Genomic DNA, 10933 nt, shown 5'->3' with positions numbered 1-10933 from the left:
TTCTTCAAAACATATGTCGGAATAAAAGTGTGCAGTTATAACATGCGTTTATTCCATTCTTTAAATTTATATATACTCAAATACCCAAAATATCAAGGAGTTTCTGCCTCACAAACAGGAGTTACACTACAGTTATTTTGTGATCTTTGCTACCCTGGTTTCTATTAACCCATTTATTTTATCCGAATTATTCTTAATTAGGAGAAAATATACATATAATTAAATATATATATGTATATGTATATGTATGTGTATATATACATATATGATATATATGTATATATATGTATTTATATATATGCATATATACATATATGTATATATATGTGTATATATGTATATGCATATATATATAACTATATATGCATATATAATTGTATATATATAATTATATATATATATATATATATATATATATATATGTATGTGTATATATATATATATATATATATATATATATATATGTATATATATGTATATATATCAAGCTGGCAGAAACGTTAGCACGCCGGGTGAAATGCTTAGCGGTATTTCGTTTGCCGTTACGTTCTGAGTTCAAATTCCGCCGAGGTCGACTTTGCCTTCCATCATTTCAGGGTGGATTAAATAAGTACCAGTTACGCACTGGGGTCGATATCATAGACTTAATCCGTTTGTCTGTCCTTGTTTGTCCTCTCCGTGTGTAGTCCCTTGTGGGCAATAAAGAAATAAGAAGCTTGATTCACAACCACATGGTTCTGGGTTCAGTCCCACTGTGTGGCACCTTGAGCCAGAGTGGATTTGGTAGACTAAAACTGAAAGAAATCTGTCGTGTGTATATATATATATATATATATATATATATATATATATATATATATATCGTTGCTATTATGCCGTATGTCCAAATTTGACCCGGTGCGTTTCTTCAATATTCATTTTTGCTTGCAGTTGGCAGTTCTTTTGGTCAAATTATCGTATCTCCAGCTGCTTCAGATGCCAAGATATCAAAAATTGTCAAAGTGTTGTACAACAGTGTTATTATGGAATGGTGAAACTATTTTTTCATTTTCTGGAAAAGCAACATTTTGGACTTACGACACTTTTGCATCATACCAAGGATATATATATCAGTTTTCGTCTACCAAATCCACTCACAAGGCTTTGGTCGGCCCGAAGCTACAGTGGAAGACACTTGCCCAAGGTGCCACGCTGTGAGCGCACAGCCACTCCTCTGTGTGTGTGCGTATTTGCCTTTGTATCTGCCTTCCTCTTGACGACCGGTGTTGGTGAATTTACGTCCCTGTAAACTAGTAGTTCGCCAAAAGAGACCCATAAGTAGAAGGCTTAAAAACATATACAATAAGTACTGGGGTCGATTCGTTGAAAGAGATGCTCCAGCAAGGTCCAATGACTAAAACGCACTGAGGACTGAACTGGCTCTAGATGACAATAGTCTAATGGTAGCATAATTGTCGCGAAAACGAAGTGGTATGGGTTCGAGTCCCAGGTGTACAAGAAAGCCTACTTTTTTTCCGTCGAGGGCTTATATGCCCCATTATTAGACTATTTTCTTTAATCATGGCGCGGTGATCGCTTATAAAATACTATATATATATATATGTATATATATATATATATATATATATATATATATATTTATATATATACTCCTGATCCAGAGATTGAGCCCCAAAGTATATACGACGAACGATGATATAGGTAACTAATTACGATATAAAATTAGGAAAAATTATGCAAAATAGGAACTAGTTATTATAGGTGGTAGCTGATCGTAGTATATTACAGGTACTTATACAAACCAAATTAAGGTGGTTGGCACTTTTGGCTTATTACAAGTCGCAACCAAATCACATTGGACAATGTAGTCCTGTATATACTGTCGGATAAAAAGGAAACGAGATGGTTACATTTAGAATGTCTTTGATTGCAGGACTGCACGATCACGATCGATCTGGAATTAAACAACATCAATTTGGTATTTATACAAGGCAATGAGAGAACTTCTAAGTAGTCAATCGAACTTGCAAGAAATAACAACCTAAAGTGCCCTCTAACTGCGTTCTACTCTCTATAGAAAAATGGAGATGCATATCAGAAAATGTAGTCCTAGATATGCAATCCATGAAGTAGACATGTCTGGAATACTTTTGATCATGGTTTTGCTTAGTCAGAGCTACCTGGGGTTAAACAACAACAGCAGCAACATCAACAACAACAACAACAACAACAACAACAACAACAACAACAACAACAACAACAACAACAACAGAAGCTACAGCAATGGGTATTTTATTGACACAAAATAGATGGAAATTTGGAATCTAGAGAGATGAAACGAAATACTTTAAAGTATGTAGTTTGGCGCTTTACTATTTCTACTAACTCATCATCTTCCCCATCCCTCTATTATATAACTATCCGTACAGCAGCAGGCAATTATGTCTGCACATAACAATCAATCAATACATACATACATACATACATACATACATACATACATACATACATACATACACATACGCATATATATATATATACATAAACACACATACGCATTTACACATGTATTACAAGCAATCGATTTCACTGACTGTTAAGGACGAACGCATCTCACCAATGACATAAAATGGAATCGATTTGTTCACGATTTTGGAGCTGTCATGGTTCTTGCACATGACTTATGAATAGGAACTAGATTCACTTATCGAGTTCCTAACGTCTTTCCTTATTTCTTCAAAGAAGGCAATTTGGTTGGCACTAAGAGTTGTTACCAGAACCAAATACAGCAGTATTATATTTTCTCTCTCTCTCTTTTCTTCTCTCTCTGTCTGAGTGTCTGTCTGCCTGTCTCTCTCTCTCTCCATCTCTTCTCTTACACCCTCCTCTCGGTTATCTACATAAATTCATGGAACAAAGAGAAACTAATATCGTTCGACTTGCTAGAAGTAGCAACCAAATCTTATTGAAATTACACTGACACCCTTGAAAGAGAAAAGATACAGTGGATAATGTACTCCTAGATAGACTGAGTCAGAAAAAGATATGTTGATTATTGATAGAATACCTTTGGATGCTAGGTCTACTTCATTAGACCCTTATTTGGCCAAATCTGGGCATCAAAAGAGATAATATATTGTGACCTCAATATTGCTCTTCCTATTAATATTAATATTAATATTAATATTAATATTAAGATAAAGGTGGCGAGCTAGCAGAATCATTAACATGCCGGGTAAAATGTTTTGCGGTATTTCTTCCGTCTTTACGTTCTGGGTTCAAATACCGCCGAAGTCAACTTGCCCTTCCATACTTTCTGGGTCAATAAAGTAAGTATCAGTTGAGCACTGCTGTCGATGTAATCGACTTACCCCATCCCCGAACTTGCTGGCCTAGTGTCACAATTTGAAAACCAATATTAGATGAGGTATACAGAATGGTCTAAATTCAAACAAATATTTATCGTAGCAGAAGCGAAATAGAAGACAAAACGGCCAACGAACGCAATGGTTTTGCGACGAATATTTCCCATTAAAAACATTAGTTTCTACTTCATATCAAAGTACACCGACATATAGATCAGAGGAAGGCTTCAAAGCGATCACTTGATCTGCTATAAATTGCCAAATCTCTCACAAACCATACCTGACAGATTTAAACAAGGCAGGACTGGATAACACAATTCTCAATATCCTTTCTATAATAGGCACAAGGCTCGAAACTTTGGAGGAGGGGGAGTCTAGTCGATTACATAGACCCCAGCTCTCAACTGGTACTTAGTTCATCGACTCCGAAAGGATGAAAGGAAATGTCGACCTCGGTGGAATTCGTACTCAGAACGTTAAGCCTAAAGATACTCTGCTAACGATTCTACACCCTCGCCGCTTTAACATAGTTTTAGATGTACTGTATCTAAATAATTGTTTCTAACATAGACCTGATACTTTTATCAGCATAAGCTATACATTGACTGGTACTTTTATCAACATATGCTATACTTTAGAGCAGTCATGGGCAAACTGCAGGCCGCAGGATTTTGTAAATGGTACGCCCACGAAAAATGAATTTTTTAGTAGCGAGGCCTGCTTGATGATGAGCCATCTCTCATGCAACCCACATCTCGAAAACAGCTATTCATGCCCGGCTTAGAGTTTGGTAGACTTGGGCCAGCGACAGTTAGATGAATTGTCTTCCAGGTGAAAACTAAAATAAAATGCATTCTCGATACAATACAAGAGTTCATGTTAAACATTCGTTCATTCATCTGTGCCCCTATTGCTTACCGAAGTAAGCTGTCCTTACCCGATAATGCCTATTTATTAGTTATGTGGACTGAGTTAGCAAGAATTAAGGTGTCTTGGTACTGACAATGCGTAATACCAAAAAGGTGGTGTTATGAATATTCAAGTTCTCCCAGTTTACGAAAAGAAAATACGTAGCTAAAAAAGCATGTTTATTTATTATTTTGCTAACTTTATTGCCGAAAATAATTAAAGTTGTGGTTCAATGGAAATCTACAACATAGAAGTTGTAGATCTTTATAATGAACAGTAATTAAGAGGAAACCATTGTTAATTAGAGCGTTATTCTTGAAATTCGTTACAAAATAAATGAGTGTATAATTTTCGTGATAGATGGCTTAAATTTTTGATAAATCGGTCATCTGATATAGAGCTGTTTCCACGTGCCAATAGAACCAAACAAACATTCCACAGAACTTTGTTTAGATATAAGGAGTGAAAGAGAGAGAGAGAGAGAGAGAGAGATAGAGAGAGAGAGAGAGAGAGAGAGAGAGATAGAGAGATAGAGAGAGAGAGAGATGGAGAGAGAGAGAGAGAGAGAGAGAAAAGGACGGAATAAGGGAGAAAAATAAACTCTTGCGTTGTTTGTAGGAATATTTATCCGCATTTGTATGTATGTGTGTGTGTGTGTGTGTGTGTGTGTGTGTGTGTGTGTGTGTGTGTGTGTGTGTATGAGATAGAGATAGATAGATAGAGATAGAAAAAGGAAAAGAAGTTAAGAGAGAGAGAGAGAGAGAGAGAGAGAGAGAGAGAGAGAGAGAGAGAGAGTAGAGATGAAAAACAAGGAAAGTAAAAGTACAAGGCGCTTTCTGGTTAACATTCATTTTGAATGTCAGTTTTGATATACAAAACCATGATATTACCATGTCTTCCCTACACTCCAGCATTTCGTTATCACATACATACATACATACATACATACATACATAGACACACACACATACACACACACATATGAATATGTATGTGTACACACACACACAAACACGTGCGTGCACATATATGAATATGAATGGTAAAACATCTCCACTAAGAATTGAGAATGTATTATGTTTACATTAGTTACAATCGGCTAAATTCTGCATTAACACTGGAAACATCTGTGTAAATGCCAACATGACGGATATTAAAGAATCTATCCATCTAATATATAGGTTGGAAAATACTAGACCTGTTAATTGTTGTTTTTAATCTTCGCCGCAGCAGATCGTTCTGGCAACATAATGGAATTAGCCGGGAGTAATTTTGATCTTGATGCATTTCTCGAAGTGTACCATTTTCTAGTTTGTTTCATTCTTTACTAGCATGTGGAAAATGTATTTCAGTTATTTATGGTTAAATAGATTTCTTGAGGGAAAAATCTCAAACGAAATGACTACCACAATGGCCTACTGCTTAGTCACAACATTGGCAACGTGTTTTTTTCGTTCATACGTATTTGTTACTTTTTCTATTTTCGATAATAATAATAATAAAAAAATTTTGAAAAGCCCAATAGATATTACTTGCACTTGAATACTTTACTACAAATAAACACATCATGCAGGTTTGGATATATTGTAGTTCTCAGATATTAATAAGATTATAAAATTTAAAAAGAAACATTCGCTTCTCGCTTATGCGTTTCTTTGATGGAAAGTGAAAGAAATGGAGTAGTCCAATTGATTTGGTGTATCATCTCTTAAACTATCTCCCTTTTGGATACTTTAATGGGGGTGACTGTTTGAAAATATTGATAATATAATCTCTCTAAGGATACAGGAAGAAGATAACATTTGTACGATAAATAGGGTGATCTACAATTACACAAGACATGTTAAACTGGAAGTTATTCGTTTTATGTATTTCCCAAAGGCATTGGCGATTTAGGCAAAATGGCTTCAGTTTAGAAACGAAACTGGCGCGTGGACATGATTATTCAGCTTCTAAACTCTATGTAGATTATGTGCTCTCTTCTATGATCGAACACGACGCAGACTAACAAGGAATCAGGTGATTCAACAATAAAAAGCCAAAATGCACCAAAAAAGAAAAGTTTTCAGAGAAGAATATTGTGGAATTTCTTGTAAGTTCTTATATGTTTCTTGACAAGCAAAAGAGTTGAACCAAAAACGCTATTCTAAGGAAACATTGGTTAACTTATAGATTTTCTTCTGTTGCTTGCAACGATTAGCTGTATCCACCCTTGGCACGTGTTCCAGATAAATGAACAGGACATTTTTTTAAAATCCGCGGTTGTATATTGTTTGTTCTTTTTTTTACGAATATTCGCTATTCCTGGCATTTTCATGTATGATACGCTAATAGTAACTATAAGAAACAGTTATTGAAACACAAGATTTACTTAAAATAACCATTCAGCAGAATCAAAGCCATAAGACAAAAAAAAAACAAATTGCAAAAAGACAAAGAATCTCCCCCAAAACACATAAAATATTGCCGAAATTCATAAAATAATGATTACCAAATTTTGGAAACTGTAGAAACGAAATGGAGTCGGAGTAAAATGCTTGTTAGTATTTAGATTGGAATCTCTCTTTGTTGAGTTCAAAGTAAAATCAACTTTGTCTTTCATGTTGCAGTAGTCAATAAAATAAGTACCATTGATATTTTGGGCTCTTTTTGGAAATTGGTCCTTTGCCTACTCGAAAGAAATTAATTAGAGACCAAAATAAAACTACTCAAAAGAAAATAATACTAGTAGTATGTTTAACAAATGTACAACCCACTGTAGAGAGTATATATTCCATAATTATCACTGGGTCATTATTGGAAGGGCCACTGGAAGATTTTGTTTTCATGTAGTGATTAAGTGAAGGAGATACGTTGGCGAAGCTTTCTCGTTATCTGCTTAATGCCGAAATAGTAGAATATATAGCAAAAGCTAACGAGAGATTCGTGAATACTTCCTGAAGCGACATAAGAATTAATTGCCTTCTTCTGACACACACACACACACACACACACACACACACACACACACACACACACACACACACACACACACACACACACACACACACACACACGTTCCCTATCGGCGAACACCACATCAAACCGCACTTTTTTTCGAGGTTATTAAAAAACTATTGATTTCCTTTGTTTCTCAAGTTGAAGAGGTTATAGTCGTATAAACGATTTCAGTTAAATACTGGTAATTGCTTTATCGACATCCGTAGAAAAGACGACGGGAAGTAGTAGCAGAGAAGGTACTAGTAGTAGTAGTAGTGATGGTGGTGGGTGGTGGTAGTGTTGGTGGCTAAGTTTATCGAAGAGAGTTTTTAACTATGAAACAGCATATAAGATGCCGTTAAAGTATCTAACTCTAGCTCTTAAAAGTCTGTGCAGCGACCCGATCAGACTAGTTTCGAGCGGGAGCGGCGAAGACGAGATATTGAAACATATCTGATGTTCCTTCGGCACACAACTTGTACAGATTATTTACTCAGTTTAATATTTGCTTTCATAAAGGGTGTGTAATGCGTTTTAATTTAGAAGATAATCTATATCGTAAATCTCTTTGGTTTTAGTTTAGAGCTATCATATTTTACAGTTCAGTTGTTTTTCATCAGTTTAATATCCGGTTATATTATATTAACATTACTGCGAAGGTTTACAACTGACACAGAAAAGTAGAGACTAGATTCTAATCAAGATTTCTCAAGAATCTATATTCACAATGCCTAAGTGTATGCACACACACACACACACACACACACACACACACACACACACACACACACACACGCATACACAACTGTATGTATGTATATACTACACCAACACTTATCTCTCTACACATGTATGTGTGTGTGTGCATGTATATACACCAACACTCATGCATACATATATATATACACATATAGATATATATGAATGCATATATATATATATATATATACACGCCCCCCCCACACACACCTGTATGTACTTACATATGTATTTGTATGCACACACAAATCACATACAAAAACTTACGCACATACTAATGATGTGTGATGTGTATATTAAACTTTCGTTATCTACTCTTTATAGCTCGCCAACTATTTACACACACAATTACATACATACATATGCACCCACGCACCGATGGAAATACACATGTATGCAACATGCGCAAGTGCGAGCGCACACATATACACATTTTCAATGTGAAAGCGCTAAATAATTTATAATTGTTAGTGTTGATAGTGCAGGGAAACAAATGTCTGTTTATCTTATCCAATCATGATTTGGTTTAGTTGTTTCTGCAACGGTTAATTTCCTTTTGTCTTTTACGTTATACGCTTGAAAGGAATTGTTCTACGAGTTAGTTTTCTAACGAAGTTTATTATTGTTTTTGTTTGGGGGGTGGCTCCTGGGTGGTTAACATTCATCATTAATGCTCAATATATTTTGTCTCTGAGACCAGCTAATTGATCTCTACCATAAAGTAATTTTCGTGGTGTCCAATAGACAAAGGGACACTTTCTTTTATCGGAGAAGTATATTCCATTATAGGTTTGTTACCAAAGAAAATACCCTGACAGAAATTTTAAAATTGAAGGTTGGGATATATTATTAAAATTTCTATAAAACAAAGTGCATAGGCGTGGGTGTGTGGTAAGAAGTTTGCCTCTCAGCCATTCTGTTTCGGAATCAGTCTCACTTCGTGGCACCTTGAGCAAGTGTTTTCTACTGTAGTACTGGACCGATTCTTGGGAATGAATTTGGTAGACGAAAACTGAAAGAAGCACGCTATGTATCCGTGTGTATGTGTGTGTGTGTGTGCGTATGTGTGTGTATGTGTGTGTGTGTGTGTGTGTGCGTGCGATGTGTGCGCGTCTTTGTGTTTGTCCCTCACCGGTTTTGGTTTGTGTACGTACTTGTGACATATTGGTTATGCATAAGAAACAAAAAAAGTTGCTTATTCTGTCAGAAATAACGATGAAACTTTCTCGAAGTTAAAAAGAAAGTAATATATTGGATAGTGTAATATTGATGATTCAAATGCCGAGGAAAAATACAGGATCGCCACGACTGGAACGTCTTCGATCACAGGTCGGCTTACTCAAAGTTAACCTAGGGCAAAACTACAGCATCAATTAGCCAACATCACTCATGTGATGGTATAAAAGCTATAATGATAAATACAGCATGTACTTCTACATGAGCGGATATACTTTTACACTTGGTAGATACACCTGGATTGTTTATCATCGCTTTTCAAGGTAACTAAGTTATAAATGGGGGTGGTGGTGATGGTAATAATAAGGTGGAGGTTGTGATACACGAAAGTTTCTGACGTCAATCGCAAGCAAGTACGGCTTCGTATTGTGTACCATGTTTTCGCAAATTGTTTTAGGTGCTCCTCGGTCCGCTTACCTTTGACCGAACAGAGCATCCAAGATTCAATAGTTGGGCAGAGAAAGAGAGAAATAAAGAGAGAGAGAGAGAGAGAGAGAGAGATGAGAGAGAGGAGAGAGAGAGAGAGAGAGAAAGGCTAAGAGAGGGTGTAGAGGAGAGAGAGAGAAAGGTTAAGAGAGGGTGTAGAGGAGAGAGAGAGAGAGAGAGAGAGAGTGAGAAAGAGAGAGTGAGAAAGAGAGAGAGGGGGTTCTGCATCAGAAGTGAACTAGTTCTCACTTATTTTCCCTGGAACAAGGGAAAATAAGTGCCTTGTTCAACACGATACACTGCCCTGCTCAAAAACCGAACCGACGATATTACGATCGTGATCACGGCTTTCCAACCATTAGGCCATCCGACTTCCGTCATTCCTATAAATATTTAAAAAAATCGTTCTGCAGGACGTGTTGTAACTCACTAGCAGACATGACTGATCGAGAAGAAACTCCACTCTGTGATCATAATCAGCATCATCAACAATAACAACATCCCTTGAACATTGCTGTCATAGGGCCGGTTAACCGGTTTCCACGGCGTAAAAAGAGACCCAAGTCACAATATTTCCCCTGGAGGATACGCCAGTACATCGCAGGGTTACTCATTTACAGCCTACTGGACTGGAGACCAATGTGAAATAAAGCATTTTGCTCAAGAACATAACGCATCACTTGGTCCGTGAATCAAAACCCGTGATCTTGCAATCGTGGGCTGAGCAGCCTCACAACTAGGCGGCCAGTCTACAATGCTACTTTATTCCGCATTGAAATAACATATTTGTTCTACAGCTGAAATATCATAAATACAAGACTATGCAACACATCTCCCTTTTACACTAGTCTGAACTCATCTATTACAGGCAACTGAAAACTTTGTCGAACATATATCTATGAATATAATAGCCATGAAAACAGATATGGGAGATTTAATATTTGGATACATTATTGATTTATAGAAGTCTGTTCGGCTGGTTATAAAGTCAACATTCAATAGATGCTGCAACATCCGAAAGAAGAATTATAGAGAAACAAGCCAGACCAAACCCAATGCTTCCTAACTGACTGATCCATAGTAAAATAGGTTGTTGTTGTTGTTGTTATTGTTGTCATTACAAAAAAAAAAACCCCAAAAAACCAAAAACCAAAATTCAAAGCAATAAAACAAAACGAAAAACTTAGATAAATGAGATTTAGGAACAATCAGATAGCTACAGTTAGGCAAATACATGCACATTTAATGTAATGTGCATT

General features: G+C 36.2%; 2 protein-coding genes across 3 annotated transcripts in view; one reads left to right on the top strand and one right to left on the bottom strand.

Moving 5' to 3' along the window:
- The window catches only part of LOC149136447 (uncharacterized), a 369279-nt gene that overhangs the window by 22485 nt on the left and 335861 nt on the right, over window positions 1–10933 (top strand). The window lies entirely within an intron of this gene.
- Window positions 1–10933, bottom strand: part of LOC106883662 (acetylcholinesterase) — a 179503-nt gene that overhangs the window by 119214 nt on the left and 49356 nt on the right. The window lies entirely within an intron of this gene.

This window comes from Octopus bimaculoides, chromosome 3 (genome assembly GCF_046866305.1).
Source record: "Octopus bimaculoides isolate indiv1 chromosome 3, ASM4686630v1, whole genome shotgun sequence".
NCBI classification, from domain to species: Eukaryota; Metazoa; Mollusca; class Cephalopoda; order Octopoda; family Octopodidae; genus Octopus; species Octopus bimaculoides.
The sequence above is the reverse complement of the archived record's forward strand: the minus strand, read 5'-3'. Positions and strand labels throughout refer to the sequence as shown.